This window comes from Pteropus alecto, unplaced genomic scaffold (genome assembly GCF_000325575.1).
Source record: "Pteropus alecto unplaced genomic scaffold, ASM32557v1 scaffold94, whole genome shotgun sequence".
NCBI lineage: Eukaryota > Metazoa > Chordata > Mammalia > Chiroptera > Pteropodidae > Pteropus > Pteropus alecto.
In genome coordinates, this window is record NW_006437736.1 from 11135580 (window position 1) to 11156714 (window position 21135).

A 21135-nucleotide genomic window follows, 5' to 3' on the forward strand; every position below is an offset into this window, starting at 1 on the left:
AAACAATGAAAGATTTGTTTTTTTGTTGCTGTAAAAATTTTAAAAAGTTTGTCAGCTTTTTACTAGTACATTCTTGTTTCTGTTTACGCTCTCGTTAGTGTAAATGCTCTCAAGAATACTCTAAATTTTGTATGCGTATTTGTAAAAAATGGAAAAAGAACCCAAGAATAATTTTTCTTTCACTATATTCTAGGTTAACTCATTCTGTTTTTAAATGATATATGTAATACTGCTATTCTTACTGATGGTTAATATTTGTTATTAATGTAAATGTTAAATAACATAAACTGGTAAAATTGATAATATTTGTGGAAAATTATTAGGTAACAACATTGAGGCTCTTTTTAACACTCCAAATTTAGAAGCATTATTCTTTAAATTAGTTAATATATATATTTTAAAATAGACTTTTTTGAAGTATAACACAATTACATATTTTAATATTTTACTTTCTAAGTTGTACTGCTTTTTCTGGTGGGAAGAGAGCTTTTCATTGGCTTTTGAAGTAAATTTTGGATTTCTTAAGCAGAGATTAGCCCTTTATTGAATTATTTTTAAGAAATGATCCTTTACGGCTTTATTTTACTTAATGAATTTGATTTTCCAGTTAATTCAGGGATGTAAGTAAGTACTTTTAAAGCATTCGTTGTGTCCTCGGCATTGTGTTAGCCATCATACATATTATAAAAATATAATCTAATGAGGTATTATAACAGGGAAATAATAGCAATATTGGTTGTCTGTAATATTCTGTGCTGGGCTCTCTTCTTATGTCTTACATGTTCCTTGGACAGTCTCATTCATATTTTGTGCTTTGTTCCTATCACCTAAATGCTAATGATCTCATCTTTATTTCTAATCCAGACCTTTTTCTGAGTTCCTCTCTAGCTACTTCCCAGATGTTGCTTCTTAGCGCTTCTGTACCTGAGCTGAACTCTTTCATTGTTCCTAGCTCCATTTCCAGTCACAGGGAATGAACCACCACCAGCCTAGTCACTTACGCTGAAACATTTTGCAGTTTCTTATGTTTTTCTACTGTATTCCCCCTCCCCTTAGTCCAGTCAGTTACACCAAATCTTGTTAATTTTATTTTCTAAATGTCTTTTAGGTTTATCTTTTCCTGTTGTTATTTTCATATATTAGAGTTTTGGAATGCCTCATCTGAGGCATTCCGTCTAATTATTCTAATTACTACTACCAATTTTGCCCCGATTTTAATCTAAAAATTATTCATCCTTTCTTTATATATGTGTCTGTCTTTTTATCCCTCTGTCAACCCTGTCTCCCTCCCACCTTCCTTCTCTCCTTTCATTCCTTCCGGATATCCATCCATTCATCCATGTCTGAAGTACCCTGCCTGTTCTGCACTACGGTCAGTGCTAGTATACAAAGATGAGGAAACTGTTGTGTTGATGTTAGAGTGCTGTGACACTTGGAGAGAAATTCTCATTTTTGAGGAAATGTCACTTCCTCTGAAGTCTTCTTTGATCCATTCTGGCAGAGTTACGGTGATTCTGCTATCGTATTTATATCTACTATAGTACTGAATACATTGCATTATAATTATTTACAAATCTCTTCCATCTTGGCTGGCTTTGTGCTTCAGAGGGACCATACTTTATAAATTTTGGTATTCCTCTCAATTTTTTTATTGTTTAATTGAGTGTACGAATTGATGAGATTACGAGAAACAACACTGGATTAGTAAATTAGGATCAGATTAGTCATGACCTAGAAAAAGCTAAGAGTTAATTTTAATACAATAGATAATAACGAACCATCAAAAGTTTTGAGTATTGGAGCTATTTATAGGCAGTATTTGTGTGAGAGTAATCTGGAAGCAGTTTGTAGGCCAACTTGGAGGGGTGATTAACTTGGCATTATTGCTCCATTTTAATTACATGTGAATTATAATAACTTTATAGTTTAGATAAATTGGAAATATAAAATTACAAATCTATATGTAAATAAAACACTACTTTCAGAGATCTCAAAACATTAGTCAATATCAAGAGTCAAATTTGGTTTAAGTGATAAAATTTTATCCTTAATGAAATCCATCTCTTTAGCTCTATTGTACTAGGCTTAAATGCATTTACTGAAGTACAGAATTACACTCAAATGGATGAAACAGCGCATTCCTCTTACCTTGATAGTTTATGTATACAGTTGACCAGGAGCTTTGTTTTCATTGGGATTACTGAAATTAAATAAAAACTGTTTTATATGGCTTCCTTTTAAAATTAAAGACATTTTATTGAGGTTTCTTAATTGAGTTTTAAATTATACCTCTGTTATAGTATGTGTATCACAAGAACTAGGTTTATTTTAGAAATCAGATATGCCTTGATAACATCTTATTTGAGATGTGACATTTAAAAATGAATTTTTATAATTTGTGAAATTTGGTGCTTTTTTCATATTTCTCGACTTATTATATATGGTATTAAAACAAAAAAATTTACATTAGTTAAATTTTCAAGATTATATTTTATTTACCCACATTTTACCACTTCAGGAACAGTGGAGTCAGCATTGCATATTGCAGTAATTTTTATTCGTGAGCATGGATTTTTGCCCTTCCACCTTCTCCAAATATTATTTACATTTCTATTTTCTCCTGATCCCTTTTTTCCCCAAGAAGAAATGGTTGACATTTTTTTTTTTTCTTTTTAGGTACAATTGATTTCAAAAAAATATGCAACTCTCATTTCTATTGTATAAAGTTTAGGATTGGTTACTTTTATTTTCCCCCCATAAAGACCGCTTCCGTAACAAATGAGAACCATGTGCTCTTGAGCTAATTAAACTCTTCAGAGTCAGTTTCTTCTATAAAATTTTGAAATGCTAGAATAGATGAAGTGGGAATTAAATGAAATGATATGTATAAAGCACTTTGCTGAGTACCTTGAACTTAGCACTCAGAGTAAGCAATTATTTTTGTTTGTACTCTTTAATGTAAAGGGAAGAACTGTTGGTAATGGTACTAAAATTGTTAAGCTGATTGATTCCTTCAGGTTGATGAATGTCTAAATAAGTGATTCACAAGGACAATTGAATTAAAATCATCTCTCTGGCCTTTAAAACTATACATACTTCCTAGATTTTCTAATATGCTTCCCATTCTCATGGAATCTGAGTGTCAACGTTTTAGTGAGTTAGTGTTATTAATGGATGGTTGTATGTTTCATCTTTTAGGTATAAAGGAGGGAGAGGGATAGTATAGACTAGTGGACTAAATGATGTTGGATATTCATTGTTTCTTCTAATAACCAATTAGAAACAAAGCTATCATAATCTTCCTAATGAGCACATTGATATGCTTTTCAACATAGGGCCAACCAAATTTTTCTTGTGTTTGTCCTGTCTGTTCTCCTTCTTAAGATCTGTGTTGTACCACTTGTTTGACATCTTAACGGTTGAGACTGTATTTGCTTTCCTTGTTTAATACTTTTGTATATGACTCAGGTTTTCTGAAGTCAGAATAATAGTCCATATAATATTCATTAAAAGAAGAGACTGGTTTCTCATTTCATCTTTTGTCATAAAATTTGCTTGAATGCTTACTACTCATTATCTTATATTTTTGTTTTTTATCTTATATTCTTCTAGTCAGTGGCCTTAACCTGAACTTCAGAAGTACTCTTGGTGATTAAAAAAAAAAAAAAGGTAGATGTGTGTGAGTGTGTGTGTATGTGTGTGTATCTAAAATCTCAAGCTCTATCCCAGAACAACTGAACTGGAATCTCTGAGATTTTAATTAGGCAATTCTTGGGTTTTAGAACTACTCCATGGAGATCAAAATGAAAGGTATACCAGTAGTTCTAAGCATACTGTTAAGGGGAGGAACCACTCATATAAATTAAATTTAAAGTAAAAGTAAATAATGAAAACTTTCCATCATTCCATCTTATTTTGTCTCCTATTTTATTCAATTTTGAATTTTTTGTTTTGTTATGTTTTGGGGAGTTTTCTTAAGTTTATATATAAAAGTCTTCTGTTCCAATTATTTATTTTTTATCCCTTTAGTGAATGCTTTGGTCTTGCTTTTTTAGTTTGTTTTGTTGAAAGATAAACTGAAGCACATTAGAAATTTCAAGTTTATTTGAGCATACATCAATTTCAGTCAGTCATTGCCAAACCAAAGATTGTTAAGAGTGGTTCACCAATAGGAGCCAGGGTGGGGGTGGGGGGTGTTTATAGAGAAGATGTGGAAGCAAAGCAAGGAAATTATTTGATTGGCTATAGCTTAAGCAGTTGCCTTATTTGGGAAAATTTAATTGGCTGTTTGTGATTGGTTGTTCTTAAGTTTTATTTTCTCAGATTCAAGTGCATTGGCTTAGGGTTTTGGTTTGCTTATGAAGGTTACCAAGTTAGAACAACTTCACTTTAATGGCCTTCTCATTTAATTACTTTAATAGTTTATTACCAGTATCTTACTGTTTTCTATCTGTATAGTCTCAATTATTATGTTTTTAAAAATTATTTTAAAATATAAGAATATGATAATGTAGAAAACAGACCATAATCTAAATTCCCTAGCAATGGTTATTATCTTTAAATATTCCTTTTGTCTTTTTTTCATATATAGAATTTAATATTTTTTATAATGTAAAAAGTTTTTATTTTTATGGTACCAAATAATTCTTATGGTTATCATTTTCATTGGTTGCATCAGACTATCAAAAAAAGTTAACCATTTCATAGCGGTTGATAATTATTTATTACTTTTCATTTTACGCTACTTTAAATTTTGCTGCGACAAACTCTAGCATCTGACATACCATGCTTCCTACCATCATTTTACATTTCTTTAGAGTAGATATACAGAAGTGGAATTCCCAGATCAAAGCCTATGAACCTTTTCTGGTAAAGTCTTTTGTACCAGTGCCACTAGTAATGTGCCACATCTGTTTTTAGTGATACTAGTATTTAAGGCATTTGCTTTTGATAATTTGTCAAAAGATGTCGTTGCTTGTATTTGAATTTCTTTGCTGGGATTTTTTTTTTTCTTTCTCTGTATTTTTCCCTCAAATTGCTGAGGAGACTGTTATCATTCTTTGAACTTGACAACTTCTTGTTTTTATTATTTCATGATGTTTTCATTTGATGTCAAATTGATATATATAGGCTATATATATTAATTTGAGATAATCTGTGCTTGCTTTGGCAGCACATATACAAAAAGATTGTAATACAAAGATTAGCATGACCTCTGTACATGGATAACACACAAATTCATGAAGAGAGAATTTGTTTTGGTGATCCATTTATTATATTAGCTCTAGCTTATTTTAATTATCACTACTTTATAATATACCTTAGTATCTAGTATGGCAAGACACTCAATTTTTTTCTCTCCATAATTTTGATAGTATATGTTTTTATTCTTTTGCAAATGACAAGCATACAGGAAGGTAGAAATAGATGTCTTTTTTTTTTTCTTCAAAACTGGTCTCTTTACTGTAAAAGTTCAACTTTAGATATGTCAGCACATCTCTAAGAGTTCAATCAGGAATCAGGGTAAACTTATATTTACTCGTTGTTCGGGTTGTACCATGTAAAGAGCATCTCAGTAAAAATTAGGGAACTTATGATAGGTTTTATCCATTTTTGTATTCATTCATCACCAAAAGTGGACTTAATAGTTGTCCTGAAGAGAAGGAAGGAGTGACATTTAGTCAGGTAGATTTCTCAGAGGAGGTGATGCTAAAGATAATTAGCTTTAAAACAAGAGGAATGAAGAAGAGAAACACTTCCGAGGATAGGAGAGAAATATGTAGAAAGGATGTATGAAAAAAGATTTATATTCTTTAAAATGATTTTTATTCTCCACCACCCTATTAAATATTTCTCTGTAGTAGAAATAGAGTAATAGAGGTTGCTTGTGGTGGTAGTGGTAGGAAATGAGATCAAAATGAAAGGTATACCAGTAAGGAGTTTGGATCTTATTCACCTATGAAATTGAGTTTTTGAACATTTTTAAGGCGTAATATCTTTTATACAGTGAAGCCATTGGAAGAGTTTTATGAACAGCTACAAATGTGTTATTTAGTGTCGAATGGGCAGCCTTTTGTAATATGTTGATTGTTTCAGAAGTGGCCTCAAAGGATTGCTTTCCTACATTGGGAATGCTAAAAAAAATGGTTTGATTCACCTCAGAGACATGAAACTTATTTTACTGTCTCTTAGTAGCACTTGGAAATGTTGCAAACCTTCTGCCATTATCTTCCAACAAGGCATGTTTTCATATATTAGAAATTACTTTTACCATTTTGTTGGAGGAAATAAGAGTTAAAACTAGTAAAATTATAGCAAATAGAAATAATAGATCTTTTTATTTAACTGTGAATGTTATCATACCAATCAAGAATAGAAATATTGTGCCTCTGCAAATAATGCAGGTGGTCATACAACACTATCAATTTAATAGTAATTCAGTTATTATACAGGTTTAGAAATAGGCTAATTTTAGCAGCTATAGCACATTTTATTTTTTTTCTAGCTCTTTTTTTTTAATATTTTTTTAAGTGAGGCAACCCTTGGTTAACCTCATAGATTGCAAGGACCTTATCAGCTTACAATCCCTTACTTTTTATTTTTTATTTTTTACGTCTACAGCACCTGGGATTCCTAGGTGCTCTCCCATCCAAGTACTAACCAGGCCCGACCCTGCCTAGCTTCCGAGATCAGATGGGATCTGGCTTGTTCAGGGTGGCATGGCCGTAGACTCTATAGTGCATTTTACTACTTTAAAGTTAACTAAGTTTGACTTAAAGTACTTTCGTTTTACTAAAGATTGCAAAGAATTTTTGATGCATAAAATTATTAAGTTAGTGTTATCTTGTCTCATAATATTTACTCTTCAGAATGATTATCTCCCCCCTTTCTTAATTTGAACCTTTCAAATCTTTCCACTTTTGTAGGCATTTTAAATTCTTTTTAAAAATTAAACTTAAGGGGATGTGCCAGGCCATGGGGGCGCCATGAGCACATGGGAGGAGATGCCCCGCCTTCAGAGATCCAGTTCTTCAGGGGAGACGGCAACATCTGTAGGTCAGGAGAGGAGAGGGGCGGGAACTAAAGAGGGGAAAGAAAATTTAAAAAAATAAAAATTTAATTTAATTTTTGAGTAGGTAATATGATTAAAAACTCAGAAGTACGTGGAGAGAGATGCACAGAAAAGTCTCATTTTCTCCTTTGCTCTCTCCTTCCTGTTTTTCTTCCCGTACCTTTTATAGGCAGACATTTCTTCTCTGTATTCTTTCAGTGTTTTCTTTGCAGATATAAACAAATAAATGTATATTTTATTTTGGAGATTTTTCCAAATCTAGATAAATATCTTCCTTTATTTTTAATAGCTGAAAAGCACTTCCATGGATACAAGATAGTTTAGTCACTCAGTCCTGTGTGGGCACTTGGGTTATTTCCTACCTTTTGCTATTAAACATTGTCAAATGAGTAACATGCATATAACATTTTGTACTTGCATGAAGTGGGTGATTTATATTCTAAGAATAAAGGTCTTTAGGTCAATCTGTAAATGTTTCTTTACACACATATTTCCTTGCTTTGACAGCTGAGAGGGCCTTGAAGAAATGACACTCCAAGTAGCAGTGAGCACACCTAGTGCCCAGATCTTAGTTTCTAATACCATTATCCCATAAAAGGAACTGGGGCTTCTTGAAGAAATGGCTGAGTCCAGGACTGGGACAGGAAGTAATGTATAAGGTGAACCTGGAGCATCTTATAATGCTGTAAAGTAAGGAAGTACTCAAAAAACAGACTAAGGTATATAAAAGGGACAGAGGAGACAACTGAAAGAGCTTCCAATGGCTCATACTAGAATAATTTGAGCAACAAAATAAAATAGTGTTGGATTATAATTTGAATATAATATCCATGAATCCATACTGATATAAATAAACGGGGAGAATAGACAAATCTTCTGTGCGGAATAATTCCAAATAATTTATGTAGATATGCAGCTTTCAAGGAGGTGTGACATAACTCTCCATTTAAGGAGAGGAAAAATAGGGCTTTTTATATACATTAGAAAGACTGTAAATATACTCAAAATACTATAAACATAAATATGTAGTATTGACCCTATAGAACAAATGTTTATTTCCCCCCAAAATTTGAAACCTAATCCCCAGTCTGATAGTATTTAGAGGTGGAACCTTTGGGAGGTGCTTCTACATGAGGGTGAGCCCTCATGAATGGGATTGGTGTCCTTATAAGAGACCCCAGAGAGCTCTCTCCTCCCTTCTGCCATGTGAGGACTCAGTGAAAAAAGAAAGCAGTCTTCGAATTAGGAAGTGGGCTCTCACCAGACATGGAATCTGCAGGGGCCTTGATCTTAGACTTCCCAGCCTTTGGAACTGCCAGGAATAAATTTCTGTTGTTCATAAGCTATCCAGTCTAAGGTATTTCGTTATAGCAGCCTGAGCAGTCTGAGAGTTAACTTTAATAGTTATAAATCATGTTGATAGTATGAAGTGATAAGAATGTCATGTCACCTGTACAATCTTCTTCCCAAAAAACCATAACTCTAGTCTAATAATGAGAAGAACATTAGACAAATCCCAATTGAGGGATATTCTACAAAATCGTAAACAGTACCAAAGCATCAAGGTCATCTGAAACAGGAAGTCTGAGAAACTGATAGTTAAGACGAGACTAAGAAGACACAATTATACTATAACGTGGTATACTGGATGGGATTCTGGAAGAGAAAAAGAGCATTAGGTAAAAACTAAAGTAATCTAAAGAATGGACTTTAGTTTATTATAATCAGTTTTGGTTCATTGATTGTGACAAACATACCATACTAATACACCATACTTAATAGCAGAAACTAGGAGTGTGGTATAGGGTAACTCTGTACTCTCTTTGCAATTTTTCTGTAAATCTAAAACTATTATAAAATAAAACATTTATTTAAAAAAGATAGATGCTTCTGTAAGTCTGTAGATATAGCCAAATTGCTGTTTTGTACTGCAACCTGAATGTGAGAAGCTTGTTTTCCTATAGCCTGACCAGCTGAATGTGTTGTCAGACTTTTGGAATTCTTCCACTTTGATAGATGAGAACTGGTATAACTCAGACTATTGTTATTTCTCTCATTATGAATGACGTTAAGTATTTTTTCATATATTTAATGGGCATTTGTACTTTTATTCCCCACCTTCTGTGAACTCTCATGTTCTTTGTTTATTTTTCTATTAGATTGTTGGTCATTTTCTTCTTGGTTTCAGAAGTTCTTCATAGGCCCTTTGTAATATGTATATATTATAATATTTATGTCATATATATTATAATATATATTTAGATTATTTTTTATGCATAAATATTCCTTTTTATATGGTGGTATAATATATTCTTTTACATTTCTGTATTTTGAAATATAGTTAGAAAAGTCTTCACTCCAAGGTTATAAAGGAATTCTTTTATATTTTCTTCCAGTACTTGTGGTTTCCTTTTTTACAGTTAAATCTTAAAAATTTGAATCCTCCTTCCCAATCATTGAGGCATTTTAAATGTTTAACCTTTTCTTTCAAATTCCTCTGGTATAAGCAGGCCTGTGGCTTTATGGGTGCTTTAAATGATTTGTGGGAAAAGAAATGTTTATGTATTTATTCGTGATGGATAAGAAATCTCAACTTTCTGGAAAATGTATTCAGCATTTCATTGTGTCTTAATTCCAAATTATGGTTTAAAAATAATTTCACAGTAATGAAAACTCCTTTAATTTTTTTTTCACTATTCAATTAGAATATATTTAGCAGTATTTTTTCTTCTATTGATTATTAGTGTTGTAGGTTATTTATATATTCATTTTTTTTCCTTCTCCAGGTTTCCCGCTTAGATTGTAAACCTGTCTGTAATTTATCTCCTATCTTCTTTAGAACTCTTTACTGGTTTAATGACCCCTCTGATATTAGTAAGCTCTTTGCTTGGTATTATTTAGAATTTTAATTAGTGGGCCAGTTAGCTGTTTTAACTCCTGAAGAAACTGAAACCAGTAGTGTCAGCAGGTGCTGCCTAATGTGGGGTGATGATTTCTTATTTCTTATAACCTTTTATAAAGGTATCGATATTTTCCTTATCCTACTTGTGATAAAATTAGTATTGCTGAATTGAATTTTAACACATTTGGGGAACTAGTAGTATGGAATATTAGCTCCTGGAAAATACTACCAAAAATAACTTAGTGAGTTTATTGCTCATGGTAGTAAAAGAGAGTACCACCTTTCCAGAGTTGGTAGGATCTGCTGGGTGAAGAATGTGTGTATGTGTATGGGTGAAAAGAATAGCAAAGTAGAAAGGGAGAGCAAAATTGGGACATTTATTGAGGATTTGGAGTCTTTAAGGCAGGTATTTCAGTGCAGGAGCTGATTAGAATTAATCATGATCATGATATAATAGTTTAGGTTTGGCAAGGGTTTTGAGGAGAGATTTTCAGAGTATTGGAAAGTGCACAATCATTTGCTGCTATTTATTGAAAAGTTGAATAGTCTGATGTTGGTTTATATGGGGTTTTGGGGAAGTTCCTGAAATGAACAATGAAGTTATTTGCAACTCTTATCGGCCTGGGCAAGAGTTTCCTGGAATAGTAAAGTCATGTTGTTGAAGACATCTGAATGGTGATGTTAATGTAGATTGTAAACTCTGAGTGCAGATGGTTTCAGTTCTTGTGCCCATTCAGAATCATAATAAACTTGAAAATTATTTATAAAAAATCTAATTCTTAGGCCCATCTACAAAGACAACACATTCTCTTGATGTGAGGCGTTTGACATTGAATTTTTCCCCTGAGGAATGAGAGAGACAGAGACAGTGACAGAGAGGGACACCCACCCACCCAGTATAGCTGTTGAGCACCAGAACTCTTAAGGCCCAAGTATTTTTCTTCTCACTCTATGCTTCCTCCCTAGGCAAACTCATCTAGGTGCATGTATTCAATCTAAGCAGTAACTCCTAAATTTCTATTTCTGATCCTTTTCTATCTCCTTTCTGAGCTACAGACTTCTGTATCTAGTTTCTTACTTGAGTATCCAGACTCTTAATTGTCAAAGTTAAGCCTCATTCCTCAGGGGAAAAAATTTATTGTCAAACTCACTCACACCAAGAGAATGTATTATCTGTGTAGATGGACCTAAGAATTAGATTTTTTTATAAATACATTTTCAAGTTTTGTGTGTGTGCGTTTGAATAAATCTGCAAAGGAATATCTAGAGAGGTTGGAAGAAAACCAGGACATACGTAATCTCTGGAGATGAGGCTGAAAAGTAGTTGGGTCAGAGCACAAAGGCCATATATGTCTAGGTGGAGAAAGACCTACTGGCTTCAGTGATAAATTTTCACTCAGCAGTTCTTGTGTGCATGTACAAAATATGGAAACATAGGCTTTCCACAGAACTATTCAGTCTGTCAAAACATTCTTCACATAAGAATTACATAGTAGGAAATTCTGTTTGCAGAGTAGTGGTTTGAAATTAATATTTTCTTAGAAATAATTTTACCAACTTATTCCCACATTACCCCATAAAAGTTATTTAATCTCTCATTTTTACTGTGATTGAGGAGGTCAGTGGTGGGTATCCTGCAATTTTATGTACAGTACATGTATTGTTGAATGCCTACTATGTGATGTGCTAGGCACAATACGTACATTTTAATCTAGATCTCACATCCTTTTGAGGTAGTTATTATCCTTCTTTAAAGAGGAAACCAAAGTTGGCTTTCTCAATGTCATACTTCTCTCACTCTCCCAATGCTTATATGAAGGAATCAGGATTTGAACCTGTGTTAGGCTTTCTGTCAATTTCTGCTACACCAGGTGGACACCCTATGTGCTGTGAATCCTTTATCAACCAGTCCCAAAGTTGTATGTAATTAACATTTCACCACAGGTATTAATTAAGTGTAAGAGTACATTACCTCTCAGCTTTTGAGGATCAACACTGAGCAGGTAGTAAGCAACAGTGAAACAAAGAAGCGAATCTAGGCCCATGTTACTCAATCCATTTAATCCCACATAAGGAAGCTATTCAGGTCACAGAATAATATCTTGTTTGTCAGAATTCTGGTTAATTTGTGTATTATTATTTTTAAATATTTTTCTCTTCATACTAAACCTTTCTTTGAACTTTTTTTTAAAGTCTATCTTTTGTAGTGGATATGCACATTTTACCTTTTTTTTTCATTTTGTGTTAATCTAATTTAGTATTTTAATTTTGCTTTTTCTAATATGCCAAGGTTTCCTAAATAAGTAAAATTAGTAGAACAGAAAATCCTAGAAGTAAAATTGAAAAATTGGAAAAAAACAAAGTTGAGTTTAGTCAGATACAAATTTTTTTCTTAATCTTTTGATAGACTCTTATACCCTGGCCTCTACTAAAGATCTTATAAAAGTAAATTAAGTGTACTTGTTAATTGGTTCATTGTTATGCCCCTTCCCTCTTAGGATTGGTATGTGAACAGTTTCTAATTTTCCATTTGGCAAGTAATGTGGTAGAGGATTAAGGTTTTTTTTCCCTCCAAAATCACAAGAAGGCTTTTCTGACAGTGGTGATAGTTTAAAATTTTTGAGGTCAAGTGGTAAATGATTCAGTCCTAGGAAGAACCGTTTTTGTGGGGGTATTTCCAATATCTTCAAAACTAACTGACCACTTTATAAGTAATTTTTCCCCCTTAAACAGCCCTTCCCTTCCCCAAATAAAAACTTTATCAAAAAGTTGAAGAGTGTTGGCATTTTTAACATGTTGCCAAGAGTCTTACACTGTTGGCTAGGAAAGTTGGCCGCTATCCAATAAAATTTGTATTTATGAAAGCTTTGAAAAAGTGTTAGCTTGTTTTTTTATGTGATAAACAATTATTGTGTCATACATTATAGAATGACAAAATAGCACATTCAGTTGTCTATTTCAGATGTCTATTAGAGTGAAAGGCTAGAAAGTTGTCTACATTCTCTTTTTAAACATGAAGAGAAAATCCATATTTACATTGTTCCAAGTATGCTAAGGACATTCTCAATGAAACATACATGAATATTTAGAAGGAGATTTTGTGAGATTTGTACTTTGAAAACACATAAAAGACCATACATAATCCTTTATTTGGTGGTAATGTGTCATATGATACAGATTAGATTACTATTTTTTAAGGAAATTGAAGTTTCATTCTTATAGTAGCTATAAGAATGTGGCCTTTAAAATATACAAATGTATATTGTCTACTTAATTCTTCCTGTTAAAATAAGGTTCCTAAAATGCTTTTTACATTTCTTACTGTTGCAGTTAGGAGAAAGTCAAAAGAGTGAATGATTAACTGAGCCTCACAGAATATCTTTACAGCAGTAGAGTCATCATGTGTCACCATGTGGTGATGTCTGATCTTTTCAATTTTGTAGGTTGACATTCCTGTTTAGTTCATTTTGAGGTGATGTGGTACTGTAGAATGTTTTATGTAATTTAGAGGTGAAGTGTAGTGTTAATTTAGAAATATACAATGAGAAATAATTTGGCTTGGTATAACAAATTATTTTTGGACGTGAGTGATGTGATGGAGTTAGGGAGGGACACAAAGATTTAAAAAATGTTTCTGTCTCTAAGGAGTGTATAATATAGTAAATTCAGGAGCTTTTCGTTTATATAGGCCACTTAATCCTAGTGAGTAAGTCAATTTGGAGGACCAGATTTTAGATTTGCAGATTGCTTGAGAATGGCTTTAGAGTAGTGGCTTTTCAGCCTTTTTTGGCCTGAGGACCTCTTTATAGTCTTAAACATTTCTTTACTTAAAAATTAAATTTGTTAATTTTAAAATGAAAAATAACTACAAGTATTTTCAAAAAATACGGTGAGATGAGTGGCATTGTTTTACATATTTGCAAATTTCTGTAATGTTTAGCTTAATTAAAAGACAGCTGGATTCTCAAATCTACTTTTTCATTCCAGTCTATTGTAATATTCTGTGCAGTGTAGTCTCTGGAAAACTCCACTGTAGGTACATGAAAGAAAAGTAAAAAAGGCAAATAACTTCTTAGTATTATTATAAAAATAGTTTTGACCTCAGGACCCCCCTCCCCACACTGGTGAACCTCTGCTTTAGAGCAAAATGAAATTGGATCCTAATCCTGCACTTGATCTTCCTCTTTCATTTGGGTATTCTTAGGGGCTATTTCTATTAAGCTGTAGTAACTCACTGAATTCCATTTTCGAATCTACTCCTGGGTATGTTCTACTGTGAACAGCCTTGGAGCTGTAGTAGATTCTTCTGTTGTTCCCTTCCCTCCTTTCTTTTTTTTTTCTTTTTTTTCCTGACTTAGACACCACCAATTAGAAATGGCAAGGCTTGATAGCTATATGATCTCAGGCAAATTTGTTAACATTTTTGAGTCTGTTTCTTCATTTGTGAAATGGCAAAGTGATACCAACTCTTAAGGCCTTCCTGGGAGTCAAATAAGATAATTAAAATTATATATAGTTACTAATAAAATCTTACTGTTAATAGAGGTTAGCAAAAAAACACTACCTGAGATATGTTCCAGTTTTGTTGCATATATTTTCGACTACTTGATGAAATTTGCAAAATGTCCTAAACTCAATAAGATTTGGGTCTCTCTAGTTTATAAGTTACTCTAGAGAGTGACTTTTTGTTTTTTTTTTAAATTACCCCCCTTTATTTCCTTCTGTCCAGCACTTACTTGGGTCTTCTTTAGAGCTAGGTTCTTCACAAGGAAATGGGATTTTAAAACACAAACAGCAAAACATTCTTTTTTTCCCCAAAAGTGTTCATAATCTTGTGCTTAAACTAATTAGAAACAAACAGGAAGATGCTATATAAAGGGTTTGTATGAGAACAGATTGTAGTGTATGGAGTACCCAATTCTGTCTCAGTAGCGAAGTAGAATAAAGAAAGGAAGAAGGCTTATTATTTGTGCCTTATTTTTCAACCACTGATTTTTAGAAGAAGAAAGAAAAACTACTAAGCACTCGGCCAATTCCTATTTGAGTGAAGCTATGTGTAAGCCCCGTTCTGGGTTGTAGCAGTTAAGAGCATGGACTAGGTAGGGTCTTGAACTACTTGGGTTCCAACTGGCTCCTCTGTTTACTATTAGAAACCTTGAGTGAGTTTTTAACTCTTCATTGACTTTGTTTATAGATATAAAATGAGAATAATTTTAATAATAATATAGGATTATTGTGATGGTTAAAAGGGTTAATGTAAGTAAAGTACTAGAACTGATTGGCATATAATACTATTAACTACTTTTCCTATTACGTAAAAAGGGAAAAGACATCATTTCCTTGATAATATTAACTTCTAATAGTCTCACAGATCTTATATTTTAAAATGGTTGCTGAAAAGTTATATAATGTGAAAGATTACTTTTGTCTTTTTTCCATTTCCTTGTTATTGTTATTTAAAGCACATTTCATTACTTTGGCTTGCACAAGAGGAGAAAATTGATAAAAGGCCAGATCTTTTAGCAGTTAAAATATGTTTTACCTAAATTCACATAAATCATTATTTGAGGTACTTTTTTTTCCCCCTTGAGTTTATTACAGATCTGGCCTTCTTACGTGATGTTGCTAGAGAAACTAATGGGTGGGAAAGTACCTAAACTTAAATCTCACTTATTGAGAGAAAAATTCTGTTGATATCAGTAGGTCCTAGTCATTGTCTGTATATTTCTAATCATTTTTGAAGGATGCGGTTGCCAGTGTATAGAGACATAAACTTGTGAATTGCCTGGTTAACTTTACAAACAGAAGATTGCTCATATTTTAATGTTGAGACTGATTTATTTGAATCTCTCAAGTTGTCTTTGGTAAATTAAATATTGGGTCAAAATCAGTGTCAGACTTTACATAGTAAGCCATAAATATTGCACTCTAGGGTAGAGAAGTAAGACTCTTTTGAACAATAAATGAAAATCATTAAATTTAATCCTTTTTGCTTACAGAAAGAAAAAAAAGAATAGAAACCTTTGTCCTTTTGTGTTGCTGAGGATATCAGAGAAATAGTAATGCTAGTGAAATGTGTACATAGAAGGTAAATACACATTAGGGCTCCAGGAAAAGCTTAATTATAACAATATGCTTAAAACAAGAGACTTATGCTGCCATTTTTAATTTCCAGATTAAAAAAATCAAATTTGTATGTCAAAAAAAAAAGGTCTTGTTTCCTCTTCGGTAAAATAATTTATATTTTTTGGAAGCAGTTAGTACCACAAAGTGGGTGGGCTATTTGGACTCCTTGAGAAGCATTTGAATGTTCTAGGCACTTTAAAAAAAATCTATTAAATTGAATTTACTCACTGTAATGGTTTCCCATCCCCTTCAGTATGTGAGTAAAGTTAGAGTAAATGCATTCTGAGATTCAGTAATAATGAATTTATGCCCATTTTTACTGTATCTTACTACTGAATTGTGGATAGCCTTGGTGAGTGCCATTAGGTGTTCTTTGCTATTAATTGTTTGCACACCTAATACTTGCATTATAATCAAATTTTCAGCCTTTTGTTATGAAAGCTGTCATATAAATGAATATGTACTTAAGTGCCTAGGAGCTTATTATAAACCTTTCCCCAAAGTATGATAAAAACAGAAATTGATTTTCTAGCATCAGATCAAATCATGTAATAAATATTTATTTTTAATTTCTATTTAAATAAGTCTTAGCTGAGACCACATATTTCAAACAGTATTTGTTGTAAGAATGAAGTAAAGAAATGCTTTCTCATAATGGAATTTATCCTTATTTTTTAAAAAGAAATCACTATAGTCAGAGATTGGCTGATATGAAGATTGTGTAAAAATATTTTTGTATAACTATAATCCTGAGTTTGGCTCGAAATTTCCTTCCTTCCCTCTCTCCCTCCCTCCCTCCCTCCTTCCTTCATTCCTTCTTTCCTTCCTTGTTTAACTGTTTTCCAGTTTAAGAATATTAGTTAAAATTGCATATAGGAATTTTATTATAGTTCATCAGTACTCCATGTAGAAGGGAAAATTCAAATCATCCACCTATACTGTAGTTATGAAATCTGTTACATTTGGTTTAAAATATTTTGGAAGACATAGATAGTTGCGTGTTTGCAGAGGTCTCTGTATATAGAATTTAAGAAGGCAGGTGAAGATATAATGAAGTTGTGATTAATTTGTGACCTTTATTCTCTCTCTAAGACTATTGATTGATAGCCACAGCATGTTTAATACTAACTGACAGCTAGTAGGCTTTTCTTTAGTTTGACCTTACATTTTTTTTCCTACCAGTTGTTCTATACAAGCTTTATTTGTTATTGTAATTACATAATTTAAACAAATATTACCTAAACCAATAAAATATCAATGCATAAGAAGAATTATTTCTGTAAAAACTTTGGAAAGACTCAATAAAGGCTGGTTGCTAAAAAAAATCTTGAGTTAGTTGTAAGGAAGACAACTAAAAGCCTGGAAAGGCCATACAAATCTAGAAGAGTTTGGCATTCAGTGCTTTACAGGTGTTTTCAACTTTTCTTTTAACTTTTAAAGAAATCCATGAGAAATTGTTTTTATGTAAGGAACTCCTCCCATGGCCTTTGCCTCACAGCAAAAGATTAGTAAGCACATTTAAATGTTTTAAGTTAGAATGCTTAAGGGTACATAGGTGTAATTTTTTTTTTTCCATTTTGTGATTCCCTGAATCATGGTCTTGTTTAGTGGACTGGTACTGAGTTAGTTGATTCACCAGTTCTTACTTTTATTGAATGTACCATCTATCAGACATTTTTCTTTAATTCTAACTTTTAAAAGTTAGTAGTAAGACTGATGTATTTTTTTTAAACTTTAGCATGGATGTTGTAGTACCCCTTGTAGCAGCAGTCATAAAATTTTGTATTCAAGCCATTTCCTTTAAGAAGACTTTGTAAGTTACCTAGGTTTGGGGACCCTTTTAATGATCATTTCTAGCCTTGTTTGCTCCTTTTCTTTTAAAAAAGAGTGGATTTCTTTTAAATTTCCTCTTCCAAGCAGTCAGCTGATGCTTCTAAGGCAGACTCTTGAGCCAGTATAACGGTTATTCACATACAGGGGTCAAATGGTGGTTTGGTGGGTCAAAATATTTTATTTTCTAGAGAATATTAGACTAGAATGTGAAACACTTCAATAATTATAGCTTCCTTGGAAAATTAAAAGGGGATATTTCCTATTTGTTTATTTTATTTCTTAGGGAGCTGATAATAACTTTTAAGAATTATAAGATTGGCCTGAACACCAATCTTAGGAGGCACAATTCCCAGAGAGGGCCCCAAAGCTTTTTCCTGGCTGCCTATTCTGGAGCAGCTGACTAACCAGCTGCAGAGCACATTGATCTGGTCATAATTGCTTTCATCCTGGAGCAGAGCAAGTTAACACAATTTAAATCAAGAGCCACATCAGAAGATCCTGACCTCAGGATAACCTCTCATTTCCTACCTTTGAAAGAGGGAACAATTCCAGGCACTTCCTAACTTCTAACCACAAAATTGAATGGGAACATATAGCCACATCTAAAGATTGTGACCTCTTGACTTTCTTTTTACTTTATACAGGTGAATTCAAAATAGGATCTTTCTAGTTTTCCTTTGTACTAAAAAGAGCAATAGTCTTAACCTACTGTTCTTTGTAGAATAGAAAAATAATTCTTCCCCTCCTCTACTTATTTTTTTCCTATTGAAATCTTCCTAGACCATTGCTATAAATGCAGCATAGGTGAAATAACCTGAGACTGGTTTTAAAGGGCAGAAGTCATAAAAATTATCTGATAAAGGAAAAGATTTTATTTGATAATTTTTGGCGCCTGAGCTCCTTAGATACTGACATGTTTAAACCAATGTTAATGTGGCATCAGAGATTATATGATACTCTTCCAAAAGTCACACCTGAAGCTAGATTGGGCTTTTCCAGTTCAGTTGTTCATTTCAATTTGTGAAATTGAATATGCCTCATTCTCACCAACACATCTTCACCAACTCTTCTATGACTGTGTTCCAGGGAAGAATCCAAATCTGTCCATATGATGCCTCTCAGGTTATTGGGCCTCTGCCTGTAATGTCTCACTTTTAATTAAGTCTTCAAGCTTCTCTTTCACTTTCATCATTATTACTAAGTATATGCTAGATACAGGGCCAACCAGAGGGTTTCTAAGTCTTCTAGTTATGTTGATTGCAATATCCTTCCTTTTTCATTATTTAATGTGGTCACTCTGACCCTACATCTATCACAATTCCAGACCCTTTTTTCCACCATAGTACACCTTATAAGTACCCATGTCATTCCTATCATAATACCCTATAGTGCAAGCTACCTTCCCTTCAGTGTAAATCAAACAATTTTATAGTTACTGTTTTAAAAAATTAGAGTTCAAGGGACAGCTTTCTATTCTTACTTTATATCCGTAGTAGTGGAAGATCTATTCAACTAAGTATGGATAATTTAAATGTCTTCTACAATGCTGAATTTTAAGGAAAAATACATATTTCCTTGAAAATTTTTTATACTTACTGTGGATATAGATTATTTTTTTAAATCTTTCAGAATATTGATGGGGATTTTGTTTGCATTTGACCTTTATTTGCTGTTTGGGTTTTTATGCTGTTAAATCTTTTAAAATTTAATTCTGTTGATTGATTCTTTTTAATCTTGAATTTTAAATATATCATAATATGTTCACATTTCATTTGATATTTATCTCCAAATGCTAAACCATTGTGAAATTGTGAAAATTATGCTCATGTATTCTGCCTCTCCTCTTGGGAATATGGTAGGAATTCCAGTTAAAATTAGTCACGGCCACATGACTCGATTTAACCAATGAAGTGTGAGTAAAAGTAATGTCCAGTACTCCTAGATGGAAGCTTTAAGAATTAGTAGATGCTTTGCTACACTCTTTATCCCTTTCATATTGTAGCTTCTACTTTAGCCTAGGTCCTTGAAGACTTGACGCAGAGCCCCAGTCAACCCTCAATGGATATATATATAGCATGGAAGAATAAAATCTTAGTTATGTTAAGCCACCAGGATTTGTTGGTGTTTGTTACTGTAGCACAACCTACCGAACCCAACTTATACAATTAGTGTCAATCAATATGGCTTTTTTGTAGGAATAGTATTTATTGAACAAGCGCATGTCAGATAAAAACAATTCTTCCACAGGGAGAGGTAAGAAGAACACATAGGAAGATGTCCTGGCAATGTTCATCTACGTGGTTCAGCCTACGTGGTTGTAATAATTAGTATAAACTATGAAGAGAATCTATTGGAATGATTAATTCTGTGCCTTATTTGTGGGCAAAATAGTGTAATGGCAAGCAATAGGTAATGTTAGCAGGCCAGGAAAAGAAGAGAAGCCAAGAACAGAATGATACATCTCCCAAGAGAGACCAGATTTCATACCTGAAAACATTAAATAGAGGCCATTTGTTTCAGAAATTAAATCCATCTGATTATAGTCAGTTTTAGAAACTTAGCTCTGTTAAATGACTAGCCAGAAATTATATAGCTACTTAATGGCAGGACGGGGCAGTGGGGGAAGGGGAGGAGAGGGGAGGGGAAAATCAGCCCTTTTGACTCTAGCTCTGTGTCTTTTTATTATTAAGAGGTTTCACTTACTTTCTTAAGTTTCTTAATTCACTCATAATCTTTAATTATGTCTCTCTTCATTTCTACAGTTTTTTCCCCCCTAAACTTATTGACATTTTTTACTAATTTGCACAGAATTTTGTTACTATATATATAGCTCTTGGCTCAACACATTATCTTCTCTGGTTTCTGCATGATCTGCTTATCTAGTGTGTATGTATTTAAACATCAGTAAAATAATTAATATCTGTGATCCAATTTCTCAAACATTGCCAGTACATCTTCCTATGTGTTCTTCTTACCTCTCCCTGTGGTAGCTATCTTCCTGAACTTTGTATTTCAGTCTTTTGCATTTCATAAATGTTTTATCATTTATATGTTTACCTAAATGATATGTTTTTGTTTTTGTAAAAGTATACTAAATGTGGGCTTCTGTACTTGTTTTTTGGTTAAGTCTCATTTTACTGATATTCATTCTTGTTGCACGTGGTTGTAGTTCATTCTTTTTTACCATTGTATAATCGTCCGT

The 21135-nt window shown here is 32.8% G+C and overlaps 1 protein-coding gene, 1 non-coding gene and 1 pseudogene across 3 annotated transcripts in view; 2 read left to right on the forward strand and 1 right to left on the reverse strand.

Moving 5' to 3' along the window:
- The window catches only part of CDK17 (cyclin dependent kinase 17), an 87701-nt gene that overhangs the window by 5596 nt on the left and 60970 nt on the right, over nt 1-21135 (forward strand). The window lies entirely within an intron of this gene.
- LOC112481962 lies at nt 5158-5260 on the forward strand. Its single transcript, XR_003047138.1, has one exon. It is a non-coding gene; the product is annotated as a U6 spliceosomal RNA (small nuclear RNA).
- On the reverse strand, nt 6613-6731 carry LOC112481986 (annotated as a pseudogene).